This window comes from Phycodurus eques, chromosome 2, assembly GCF_024500275.1.
Source record: "Phycodurus eques isolate BA_2022a chromosome 2, UOR_Pequ_1.1, whole genome shotgun sequence".
Lineage (NCBI taxonomy): Eukaryota > Metazoa > Chordata > Actinopteri > Syngnathiformes > Syngnathidae > Phycodurus > Phycodurus eques.
The window spans coordinates 20,225,308-20,238,872 of record NC_084526.1 but is presented as its reverse complement, the minus strand read 5'-3'; the positions used below and the strand labels follow the sequence as shown (position 1 = coordinate 20,238,872).

The 13,565-nt window shown below is 40.4% G+C and overlaps 1 protein-coding gene across 2 annotated transcripts in view; it reads left to right on the top strand.

Moving 5' to 3' along the window:
• The window catches only part of LOC133397957 (carbohydrate sulfotransferase 8-like), a 266,959-nt gene that overhangs the window by 204,582 nt on the left and 48,812 nt on the right, over positions 1-13,565 (top strand). Inside the window, exon 1 of one of the 2 annotated variants that reach the window (XM_061669448.1) lies at positions 3,581-3,642. The exons of the other annotated variant lie outside the window; for it this stretch is intronic. The gene's annotated coding sequence lies outside the window, so the exon portion shown is untranslated. Of the gene's footprint in view, positions 1-3,580; positions 3,643-13,565 lie in introns of those variants that run through there. 2 annotated transcript variants of the gene reach the window in all.

The window sequence follows — 13,565 nt, the reverse complement described above, 5'->3', positions numbered from 1 at the left end:
CTCACAGTTCTGAGGACCCGGGTTCAATCCCCGGCCCCGCCTGTGTGGAGTTTGCATGTTCTCCCCGTGCCTGCGTGGGGTTTCTCCGGGCACTCCGGTTTCCTCCCACATCCCAAAAACATGCATGTAGGTTGATTGACAACTCTAAATTGCCCGTAGGTGTGAATGTGAGTGCACATGGTTGTTTGTTTGTATGTGCCCTGCGATTGGCTGGCAACCAGTTTAGGGTGTACCCCGCCTCCTGCCCGATGATAGCTGGGATAGGCTCCAGCACGCCTACGACCCTAGTGAGGAGAAGCGGCTCAGAAAATGGATGGATGGATAGTACCATAAGAAATAATGGAAATAAAAATAATCCGTACCAGTGTAAAAAAGGAGAAAATGAAAAAGATTACAGAAATTGAAATATCAGTATCATGTTCAAATTGTCGCCATACAAAATATTGGAAATAAAATAATACATGAAGGGAAAAACTGGCCCCATGGAAAATAATGGAAATCAAAACAATGAACACTTTAGTTTGGATCTCTTCTGCATTGCTGAACAGTGGCCCAAAAGTGTCAAACTACTGCACTGGTGGAAGAAACCCAGGGTGCTCCACATTTTAGCCAAGGTGCTGCAAAGACTAGACTCTCCCTGGGTATTAGAAAAGTGTGGAAATTCATTTGTGAAGGGGAGGAAATGGCATTGGCTCCCACTTTTTCTAGTCACAGTTGACTGAAAGTGAACACGGGTTTCACCAGGCTGTCACATTTGTAACTCACGTGGTGCGGAAGAGCGGGCAATTACAAAGGGAGTCAATTGAATGAGAGGTGAGACGGAAATGGACGCCTGATGACATATTTATCAAAAGGTTCCGAGGCGCTGCCGACTGCCATATGGGCAGCGATGCCTCTTCCATCCCAGAATTGAAAATTTAAATATGCTGTGTTTTCTTTGTTTTTGTGTGTGGTTTTTTTTAGCTATTTGAGGAAGCTGAAAGCTTACCTGAATTGCCAAAACTGGGCAAGACGACAATAAGATCTTTCCCAAATTCCCCCGTCATTGTAACATCTTAGGATTCATGGCTGGAAATGACAAAAATAAATATACATGCACTTGTTAGCTTACCCTGTTTATCTGCTCCTGATGCTGCAGTATTATACTCCACAGTCCACTTTGCTGCAGTGCTCCAGTTTTCTGCTACATTCAGTCTTCTCTTGGACAAATTTTCTGCAGCCTTGTAATATTTGAGGATACACGGCTACAAATGACAGCAAGAAAACAAATGCTCATACCATTGATTGATTGATTGAATCTTGTTTCTGTCAATCTTCTCAAACAAAATTGCAAGGAAATATATATTATATTGAAGCCTCGTCTTAGCTGCAGCAGCCCATTTTCTTTTTGCCCTGAGTCCCCTCTCAAATAAATATGCCCCACCATTTGAGGATAGATGGCAAGATTAATGCAAATTTTTGCTTACCCTTTTTCCTGTGGGTGCTGTAGTATCATACTCCACAGTCTCCAATTTGCTGCAAGGCTCCAGTTTCTCGCTGCCCTCGGTCTACTCTTGAGACAGCTGGGATAGGCTCCAGCATGCCGCGACCCTAGTGAGGATAAGGGGTACGGAAAAAGTATGTATGGATGGGTGGATGGTTTGAAGCCAAAAAATGTATCTTCGAGGCCAATTTTTTACCCAAAATGTTGAACATTTAGGGCATTCAAACGTCAAGGTACCTCCATATGTTCAGGCAACCGTCAGCTATTATGAGCACCCTCCCTTGGGATTGAGGTCATATTAGTTTGCAGAGATTGAGACAAAAGTTGCTTGAGTTGTTTTAAACATTCCACAATCTCGGTAGAGTGTCCAAACATTGCAGGGCCCTGCAAATGAATCACACGAGTGTTTACGTGAAGAGATTAATTCCATTTATGCTGTATAATTCATTTTGCTTTGTGAGGGCATCTGGGTTTATCATATAGCTCGTCTGCCTCTGACTGAAGTGCTACTAAATCGTAGTAAATAATTCAGGTAGGCAGGAATAGAACAGCAGATGGAGAGCTCTATGGCTTTCGAGCCAAGCCAGCAGCAGGAGAGAGGGCTCTTTGGTCTCCAGGTGAGGAGTCTTGCTCCCCTTTCAGGAAGCAAAGATGCAAGGCAGAAATGTGCATTATTCAAGCACAGGAAGTTACTGTTGGATGAGGAGGAGGGGTTATGGGGATGGGTGAGCAGTTGGCAGTTGAGCTCTGGAGTGGGAGGCTAACAGAAGCAGCGAACAGAAGGCAGGACCTCAGAGAGGCAGAGGGCTAGAAGGGTTGGACAGCATCAGACCAAGAATATCAAATCTATGGCGGTGAACACAAAAACCTGGGGCATAGACAGCTGCTTTTATCTGATGTTTGCATGGGTTTCTATTGGAGGAAACACATACAAACGGGTGGCTAATTAGTGAAACAAAGGAGCTAAGTGAGTTCATACGGTATTACGTCAAAGACTACACCACTGAGGAGAAAGTGATGATAACAATACATTTTTTGGAGCATTTGTCCTTATTAATGTCATGTGTGAGCTCGAGCCTATTCCAGGTGACTTTTGGCAAGAGGCGGGGACATCCCAGACTTTTCATCAGTCAATTGCAGGCAGCCACATATACAGTAGACCAGGGGTTCTCAAACTTTTTGGGTTCAACACCAATTAAACAGAACTACCGTTTATTGTGTATTATTAAATGCCAGAGGAATTCAAAAGTTTTCTCTTTTCAAGAACTAGAACAAAGATGTATTTTGTTGTGATGAAAGCTCAAAATCTAATGAGAATAAAGTCTCTTAAATTTTCCAGTTTTTGTAGATTTTCCAAGCTAAGACCGTTATTAAAAAAAAAAAAAAAAAGAAAAAAAAAAAAGTTGGAGTTTTACGCAGGAAGAATGTCATATTTTACCAAGTGAATTTCACAAATACAGCCTTATTTTCATAATACTGCATTATGCCTTTTATAGACTCCAGTTGGATAACCACTTCAGTATATAAATAACCGTATGACAACCGTAGAACAGGAATTGGAACATTGCAACAGAAGAAAGCTTCTGGCTGCTCAGTTCAATATGAACAAGTCAGTTAATTGAAAACCAATTATTTACTTTGTACAAAGTGGAGGCTAACGTAAATAGCATGTAGCGCAAAGGATAAGCAGGTCGACAAATAGTGACTTCAGTTTGGTCAGAATCTAAAGGGTTAACTCCACGACTGTGTATTGCTTTTTCTTTGTCTTTTTTAAGGGTAACAGTGACACCAAAGACGCAAAGTGTGATGCTAACTATTGAACAGGAAATAGAATTTAATGCAACATTGGAAGGCATGTGTTTTGCTTTCTTTTGGGTTTTTTTTTGTTCCCTTTTGAAGGGTCCCAGTGACGACAAAGCACAAAAGTGTGACTATATTTTTATTCTACTATTTTTTTTTTTTTTATTATAACGATAAAACAGAAAAAGGAACGGAACGCGGCACCGGAAGCGACGATGCTGAGCGCAGGGACAGTCCCACCACGCACTGGGGCTGATAAGGGCGGAAAAGAGAGGATATGAAGTCTGACTGCCATTCAACCTCATAGCCACGCATCACGCGATCGAGCTACAATCACAAGCTGTTGCCGTGGAGACAAGGTCAGCCAGGATGCTTTTGGGGATAACGTGAATTCTGTGTTGTGTTCGATGACTTGAGGAGGCTTCAGTTCTTTGGTGCCATCTTCTTGAAGAGGAGTCATTCTATTTATAGCCTGCCGCAGTGCACAGAGTTGAGCAGGGTCATGCGGATAATGAGAGGAGGCCCCAAATTCACTGCAGGAATGATAATAAATAGAGCTATAGTCGTAAAAAAAAATTATATATATGTATATCGCTGTAAAACATGCAGTAAAGCTGTTGTATTCTTGCTGATTTGTTAGTCAGGTTGAGTAAATTTGACACACAAATATAATTTAATGGTTCGCCTACACAGAAGAAAATAAAGATAAGCAAATAATAAGCCCAAACAAACTAAACCACGACTGGAAAATTCTTTTTAACGCCATAGTTAGAATCATAAATATAACAAAGAGGCATATGTTGACTTAAATGTAGAAAAGTTTCGAGATGCATTGTTTTTATTTATTTTTTACTGAGACTCTTAATCATGTAGGAAGTGCTTGCAATACAATTTGCTGATCCAAAATAATATAAATGAATTATTCAACAGTGCGTCTGTATTTAAACGTAACTTTATTTCTAGATAGTACAATGCAATAATGTTTTTTTTTTTTAGGGGGGGGGGGGTCTTGCTTTCCTTTGTAATGGGACCATTCAACACTGGTTGGTGATTTATCATGAGGGGTGGCTTGGATGATAGATTGGATGGATGGATGGATGGATTATAATGTAGATTAGATAGACAGATGAGAGGTTGGATAATTTGATAGACGAATATTCTATTGGCAGATGAATGGATGGGTTAAATAAATATGATGACTGGATGGTTGATGGGAAGATGTATATATTGAATGGATGGATGGTCGAATGATAGATTGATGGGTGGGTGCCTGATATAGTGTAGTGAATGTCTTGGATTGAATGGAAGAATGACAGTTTGGACGGACAGATAGACAGATGGATTGAATATACAGTAGATTGGATGGATGGATGAATGGCCAGATGATAGATTGGATCAGTTTATTGATGGATGATAACTTGAATGTATCAATTGAACAAATTGATGGTGGATTGGATGGATGACAGATAGACGAATGAGTGGATGGATTTTTTTTTGTTTGCTCCGATGTAAATAACGTATTTACAGTATATTATCTGTAAAACAATGCTATGCTGATGTTATCTTGTTAACCAAAATGCTAATATTATGATGCTCATGTGAGGCCCAGTTAATCTTTGTAACTATATTTAGCATGTCAGTGCTTTCTGTCGGGTTTAAGGGTCCTTCTATGATAATATTAGATAAAGTAACATAATAGAGTACATTGCAGTGACAGGCGGGGGAGGTCGTCGTCACGCTTGCTGGCAGGCATGATAATTGGCTCAAAGAAAAGGCCAGTAGGGGGAATTACATTACAGCCATAATTATCTTTCTATTTGGACTCTCTGCCTACGTACTTGTCAAATCGCTGTCCACTCGAGCAGACCATCCTTGGTTAAGAGAAGAAAAATATATATACAGGACGTTTTGAAGTCAGTGGAGGGTATCATACCTGGGTTTGGCTTTTAAAGTAACGTTTCCAGCCAGGGATATAAGATTTGAAAAGTAGAGTTTTAAATTCGGATACTACGTAGTGTTGCACCACGTACTGATACCAATTCATACGTTGTCTTAAAGGCCCAAAAAGCCAACAGTCAGCCAATGACTTGCTGTCTCGGCTCCGTATACAATGAAAAAGAGTACAGCACTGAGTGGGTGCACATGCATTGTATTGTACTGTTTACAATGGGAGAAATCAAATGCAGTCAAATACAAGAATACTGCGCACTAAAACTTGAATAAAAAGATTGAAAGGTTGAAGTACACAGTGAGTATGAGTAAAGTATGTATAAATATAGAAATAATATAGTCAAGGATAAAATATTAGACCTTGTTGTTTCTTCAGTTTCTTGTTCATTTTTAATGGCAGGTGCAACTAAAGGTACCTTTGTTTGTACAAATATAATGATGACAAAGAAACTAGCTCATAAGAGTTGAATATAATGGCTGATAACTACCTGGCTCAAGGCATTTTCCATTTTTCATGGTTTTCTTGATAGTAACCAAAATTTATTATATTCATCATATAATATATATATATATATATATATATATATATATATATATATATATATATGACAATGCAGGCATTGATCTAATTATTTTTTCTTTAAAAATGACTAACAGTAAGAATAGGCTAATTCCATTATTACATACTTTTTTAAGTTTACGTAATATTTTGAGTGAATAAAATATATTAAGTTGTTTTGTCAGTTTTTATTCCACTGCTTTTACTGATTTTTTAGATTTTTGTTGTGGTATCGTTTACAACTGGTCTTGAGGTATTGCGACAAAGTCAGAATTTCGGTATTGTGACACCTCTAATACTACGCCTGGGTTAGGGTTTCATATTGGGGTTTTAAACAGTGTTAGGATTACAAGTTTTAGTAAGGGTTTTAAATTAGGATATCATGCCTGGGTTAAAGTTTCAAATTAAGATTTCAAGACAATGTTAGGATTTCAAATTAGGGATAGGGTTTTTAAATTTAGGGTTTACATAATGAGTTGAGCTTTCAAATTAGTGTTAGGGTTTCAAATTAATATTTCAAACCTGGGTTACGATTTCAAAGTAATGTTTCAAGGCAGGGTTAGGGTTAAAATTTTGGTTTTCAAACTTTGGTTAAGGTTTCAGGTTAGGGTTTGAAATTGTGATTTCAAGACTGGATTAGGGTTTCAAATAAGAGGTTGGGTTTCAATTCAGGTTTCATGCCTCGGTTAGGGTTTCAAACAAAGATTATGGCTGTAAGGGTTTCAAATTGTGGGTTGGTTAAAATGAGGGTTTCAAGCCACAGTTAGGGTTTGAAGCATGTGTTAGGTTTCAAACAAGGGTTAGGGTTTTAAATTAGGTTTGCAATTCTGTGTTAGGGTTTCTAATTAGGGTTACAAGCCATAGGGTTTCAAACAAGGGTGAGGGTTTCAAAGTTCGGTTTCACGTTCACAGGTTTTGGTTTCAGGTCAGGGTTTCAAACTAGGATTTCAGTCCTGGGTTAGACTTTCAAACAAGGATACGAGTTTCAATTTAGGGTTTCAAATTTGTGTGTCGAGCCTGGGTTAGAGTTTTGAATTAGGGTTTCAATTTAGGTTTCCAAATTTGGGTTATGTTTCCAGATTATGGTTTTAAAGTAGGTTATCAAGACAAGGTTAGGGTTTCCAATTAGAGTCCCCAGTCACATAATCATGAATTACTGACTTGGTTTGCAGCTAAACGAGGAAGAACAAATCATCTACTTCCTAACAATCTGTTGTTTGGTGTTGGCGGAGGTCTGCGCACCACTTAATACTTGAGTATTTGGATTATCGTTTTATGTGTGAACACGTTTTACCATTTAACAATCTACTTCGACTACACTTGATTGTAGATGCACGGCACATCATGGCTGTCTTCCCACTGAACATCCACACACCCCAATTTAGGCTGTCACTCAACATTACAGACTGCTATCTGTCTCTTAATGGACTGACGCCGTCAAGAATGTGACTTGAATGGCTTCGCTCGACTGGACACTTTAATGGGTCCTTAGTATTTGCGTGGCCAACATAATAACGAGGGATCCTGCCTTGTCTCGGTGAGCCGGTCTTGGTGAGTTCCAGTGTCTCCGCTGTTGTCAATAATTCAAATATACCCTTCAAACCCCCCCCCCCCCCCCCCCCCCAAAAAAAAAAGAAAAAAGAGTTATAATGAATTGCAGGAAAAAGCTAAGTTTGAGGTTGTTGGATGTTATGGAACCGATCTACTCAAGTGTTGGTTGGATGGATGGATGGATGGATGACAGATCTAGACTGACAGACGGATTGACAAGTATATGGATAGATAGACAGGATGATGATGTACGTTGAATACTGAAGATGGACAGACAAATTTGGCAATCTGGTACATCTTGTTTAGCTAGATGATTTTCTGTGCTTGTACACACACACACACACACAGTGCAGTCTGAACATAAAGGTCAGTCCAGTGAGATGACCAAAAAGGGAAGAAAGAAAGAATTCTGAGGAGAAGAAGGTCTGGGCTGGTGTTCACTGCACAGATAACTATTTCTAAAGATACTGTAAATGATGCGGCACGGTGGGCGACTGGTTAGAGCGTCTGCCTCACAGTTCTGAGGACTGGGGTTCAATCCCCGGCCCCGCCTGTGGCGAGTTTGCATGTTCCGGTTTCCTCCCACATCCCAAAAACATGCATTAATTGGTGACTCTAAATTGCCCGTAGGTGTGAATGTGAGTGCAAATGGTTGTTTGTTTGTATGTGCCCTGCGATTGGCTGGCAACCAGTTCAGGGTGTACCCCGCCTCCTGCCCGAAGATAGCTGGGATAGGCTCCAGCATGCCCGCGACCCTAGTGAGGAGAAGCGGCTCAGAAAATGGATGGATGGATGGACTGTAAATTGTCACCTGCTGGAAGCTGGCAGTGATACAGATCATAAATCCAGCCCACATTTCTCTCCGGTTTTGCATTTGTATGTTATTATAAAGATGTGATGATATGATGTGATGATATAGAGAACAAGATCATACACGGCTGTAAGTCGGTCGTAACCATGAGCCCACAGGCTTTTTATACAGCAGTTCTACAAGCACCATTTATTATGTAACAGCATTAAGCAACAAATTTTCAGCTCCCCCAAACACAAATCGCGGTTCAGCACCCGCGGGTTCACCTATTCGCTGATTTAAAAAAAAAATAATAATAATAAAAAAAGAAATAATCAGGAACCATCCCCATTTTTTTGCGGCTGTTATAATCGGCGTCAGTTTGTGGATTCTCGGTATTCGCGGTAGGGGCCCATCCCTATCCCCCACGAATATATATATGCTAACTAGCTAACTAGTACCTGCATCAACATTGACCAAAAAAAAAAAAAATTATGCTATTTTTTACTGTTTCAATCCAACAGAGAGAGTTGGACAATTAGTCCACTTCATGTCAAGTTGTATCATACTATTACATCATTTAGTGGTTAAAAGCCCAGAAATACAAAATGAAGCCAATAAGCATGATGGCTGTGCGCTCTTTAGCCATGTTAGCAAGTGTTAAAATTCTCATAAGATAATGAATTTGTTCTAAACTATAATGCGACTTAATTGTTGTAAATATGGAACCTTTTTTCTTGAAAATATATTACTGTAGATTGGGACTTTTCTTTTAAGTGTACAATTTTCTTTCCCTGAAAAATACATTGTTTCAAAACTATCCAACTTTTTGTTTCTGTATACCGTTTCCTGTGTGCAGGCAAGTTGTACTTGTGTGGCTTGTATTTGTGTTGCTTTGCGTCCCATCGCTGGCGTTTCAGGGTAATTATTTTCTTGTTACATTCAAGCCTCTGTTCTGATAGGTAGGTTTGCTTCCAATATGAAGCAGGTTTAGCCTACCACATAAACGTTTCCACAGCTAATGTGAGCAGCGAAAATGTAGCGAGCCATCGCGAAACGAGTAAGTTATGAGTAAGTCTGACACCAACAGGCTGACAAATGTACTTTTTGATGATGAACTGTTATTATTGATGTCCTAAAATTACAGCGATGTAATATTTTTATGTATTATGTATATATTTTATGTATTATCTGAAACAGGAAAAGCAACAAGTTCAGTCTTCAATACTACTTGTATGCTTTTGAATGTCGAAATGATAGCACTTTAAGACCTGATGTATGATTTAATTTTTTTTCCTAATTTTATGGAGATTGACAAAATAACACAGCAATATTTCTCCTGGTGGTTGAAACAAAATTTTGGTGGCAGCACTTAAGACTAGTCCCAAATACAGTGGAATGTAACTGGATGGAACTCCTGTTTAAGTCTGTTAAAAATGTACTTTATAAAGCTACTTTTTTTTTATCAATCTTTTGATCTGCCACAACAATAATAATTTTAAATGAAAATATCTAAAGTTGAGGGCTTTTCTCAGCAATTTTAGGTGAGATTACAAAAAGAGATTAAATAGATTAATTAATTACAGATCATAATTAATCGCTCACTTTTGTAATCGCTTGGCAGTGCTATTTTCTCTCTCATGAAAACAAGATTTCATACTGGAAAGATCATGACTTTTTTTTTCGAGAACAATTATGCTAAAACATCCCCCCAATCGCTTCATTTAACCTCTTCGGTCCAATGACTGGTAATCTCTTGCAATGTGAGTGGAGTGTATAATTATTTAGAATTCCATTGCATCTCACCAGGCAGCTTGTTTACTTTCACACAAAAAAATTATTCATGGAATGAACTCCTAAAGGGAGTTCTTATCTTAAACAAATAATAATCATCATCATCATTACTGAGCTCCATCTTCATTTGCTGTCAATGAACGGACCTTTTGCAAGAAGCCCTTTCAAAAATGGACAAAAAAATAAATAAATAAAGAATCCGACTAGGATATTAAAATGTAAGGATATTAACACGGCTCCTTTGGGGCACACGAGGTGCTTGCTATGGAAGTGAATTTTTTAATAACAATGCAATATTGCTGAGGGTGTTCATCATGATAAAAAAAAAAAAAAACAGTGATCTTTTCAGACTGCGTTATTTCATTTGTGGGGATTATTTATTGCCTTATGAAGCACGGTGTGACTTTAATGAAGTAAGATTTTAAAATTGAGCTCAATTGCCTCCAAAAATAAATAATAGCAGGCTGTGCTAATTGATAAACTGCTATAAAAATGTCAAACAATGAAACTTTGAATGTTCCCCTTATTTCGCGTGACTTGTCGTGTATGTTCGTCTTCCCCCTTAAAAAAATACACCAAAGTAAAAGCAAATCACACAAATACCGTTACCGTATTTTCACGACCATAAGGCGTCTTAAATTTTCTCCAAAATGGACGGGGCGCCTTATAATGTGGCGCGCCTTATGTGTGCACTGAGTTCCAAAATCTGTAAATGTTGTTGTGACTTTGAGCGCTCCGCTTGACTGACTGGGAGCATTTCCTGCCGACACGCTGCTTATATTGAGGAAGACGGACGTGACTGAGTACAGCATGAGGACGTTAAGGGGGAAGGGTGCGCGTGACGGAGGACGCTAAAGACACGCCCCCCGTAGGTATATAGTTCCGTTATGTGCATCGGTTTGGCTAAGGACCCCTGAAAATACGCACCTACGAAGAGACGCTTACGAAGCACAGTTTAAACTGCAAGCTATTAGTTACGCGGAGGAACATGGGAATCAAGCAGCCGCAGCCGCGAGAGAATGCAAGTGGAGGAAGCAGGAAAACGAGCTTCGCCAAGTCAAGAAAACAAAGCTGAGTTTCTGCGGACAAAAAAGAAAAACAAAACGCGGAAACAAGGCGAGGTGGCCCGAGTTGGAAGACCAACTCGGTAGGAAAACTGCAGGGGTTCCAGAAGGGGACCTGTGACGCTCTTGAGGCGGTCCAGCATGAGACGTTCAAAGGACTTCATAACCACAGATGTCAAGGCGACAGGCCTGTAGTCATTTAGACCTGAGATTGCAGGTTTCTTGGGGACTGCAATGATGGTGGAGCGTTTGAAACAGGATGGTACTTCGCACAGTTCCAGAGATCTGTTGAAGATCTGAGTAAAGACTGGCGCGAGCTGGTCCGCGCAGACTTTGAGGCAGGATGGGGACATATGGTCTGGGCCTGCCGCTTTGCTAATCTTTTGTTCTTTGAAGATGCGCCTCACAACCTGTTCGCGGAAGAAGTCGGTGATGTGATAGTGGTCGGTGGTGCGGCTGGGTGGGTGTGGGGTGTGAAAGTGTCCTTTTCAAATCTGCAGTAGAAGGTATTCAAGTCATTGGTTAGTGTGCTATTGTTCTCATCTTGGGGGGGATCGTCGCTTGTAATTAGTCAGCGATTGGAATGCATGCCAGACTGATTTAGAGTCGTTAGCGCTAAACTGTTTCATGAACTTAAGGCCAAACGTGGCTATTTATTTATTTATTTGTTTGTTTGTTTATTTATGCATGCTAATGTTACATTTCGGATGTCTGTTAAAATAAAATTGACATTATTTAGCAGCTTGCTCAAGATGGTCAAATTATTAGATACTAAAATATTACAACAGGTTACAGAATGACGCAGGGGTACCTAAAATTGTGGCTTTTTATTGAAAATTTTTGCTCTGTGCACAGTTGGCTTTTTTTAAACTCCTCAAGATTAGTTTATCTTTTTTCAAATTTCCGTGTGTGCGTGTGTGTGTGTGTGTGTCTGTGTGTATACCTGCTTTAGCGCGGGTGGAGGTACTCTGACCTTTATCTGATGGATTGTTTTCTCCCAAATGAAGACATGAGGGAGGTGGGGAGGGTGATGGAGGAAGGTCTTTGGGAGTGCTTGCGTGCGTATGTTGTGCATGCGTGTGTGTGAATGTGTGTGTGGTTGGAGTACCTGGAGATGAGCTTCTGCTCTGCCATGTAATTATGTACTCCTCTATTGCCTTCCCTCCAATATCTTGGCTCCTCTACCCCGGTTCTCATTCTGCTGCAAACCCACAGCTGAGCCGCAGGTGGTGGCAATCTTGGCTTGTCCCACCATTCCCCACACACAGACACACGTACGCACGCACACACACGCGCGCACACACACACACACACACACACAGAGAGTGGTGGGGGAGAGGGCAGCTAGCCAATAACAGGGTTTTACCACTCAAATGAGAACAAACACAATCACATTCATGCTGTGCCTGCAGGACTGTCACTCGCACAAACACACAAATGGCGTCAATGCATAGAAGCATAAACAAAGACACCTCCACACATTCATACATATGGTCCTGTTCGATACTTAGCCATGAGAGCGAGTGTCTGGCATCCTTTCCCGTGTGTCATGAAGGCATCGTGTAATGTACGTCATCTCAGGTCTCAAGTGTGTGTGTGTGTGTGTGTGTGTCTGCTGTGCACCATCTGCTGCACACATTGTGCGTATGGTCATCACTCATAACCTGTTAGCATTTGGACTTTTTTTTATCCGGCTAATAAGATGCACTGACATTGTACCATAACGTTAAAAGAGAGCTTAGAAATACAGGATGTCAGTGAATGTGTCACATGCTGGGAGGTTGTACGACCCTTGACGCTTTTTAGTATGAAGTTGATATGAAGTCTGGCTACAGACTTTGGGCCTTAAATGTGGATCTTGACAGTGGTCTTAGACAGTGGGTCTTGAATGCGTGCCTGGACATTTTTTTGTTACCAATCCCCCTTTGAAAAGAAATATAACAGTTGAAAAACATGTTTTTATAGGCCTCTGATTTCAAAACTGGCTAGTCATCAATGTGTTGTGTATACTGTATGTAATTACAGTATAGGAGGTAATCTTTCATTTATATGGGTTCACAGTTGTAGCGGCCCTCTGAGGGAAGTCATAACTACGATGTGGCCTGTGACACCCCTGATCTAGACTGTAGATCTTGACAGAGGCTCAAGACTGTAAGTCTTGACTGTGGCCCTTGTATGTTTGCATTGATTTCAGGGCCTAGATGGTGGACCTAGACTGCAGACCTTGATTTTAGCCTTTCACACGAGCCCAAGACAATGGGTCTTGACTTTTGTCTTGACTGTAAACCTACACTATGATCCTAGACTGCAGGCTTTGATACTGGGCCCTGTGACCAATCACTCTGTCTTCATACGTCACTATCTGTAAACCAGGAGGTAGTCTGCATTTACCGTATTTTCACAACCATAGGGCGTACTGTATTAAAAGGCGCAGTCCCAGTCACGGGGTCTATTTCTGTATTTAACACATACGTAAGGCGCACCGTATTATTGGGCGCAGGCATGGTAAAACATATGCTAGCTTAAAACATACGGTAACATGCATGCACGCTAAAACAATGTTTTTAAAAAGGC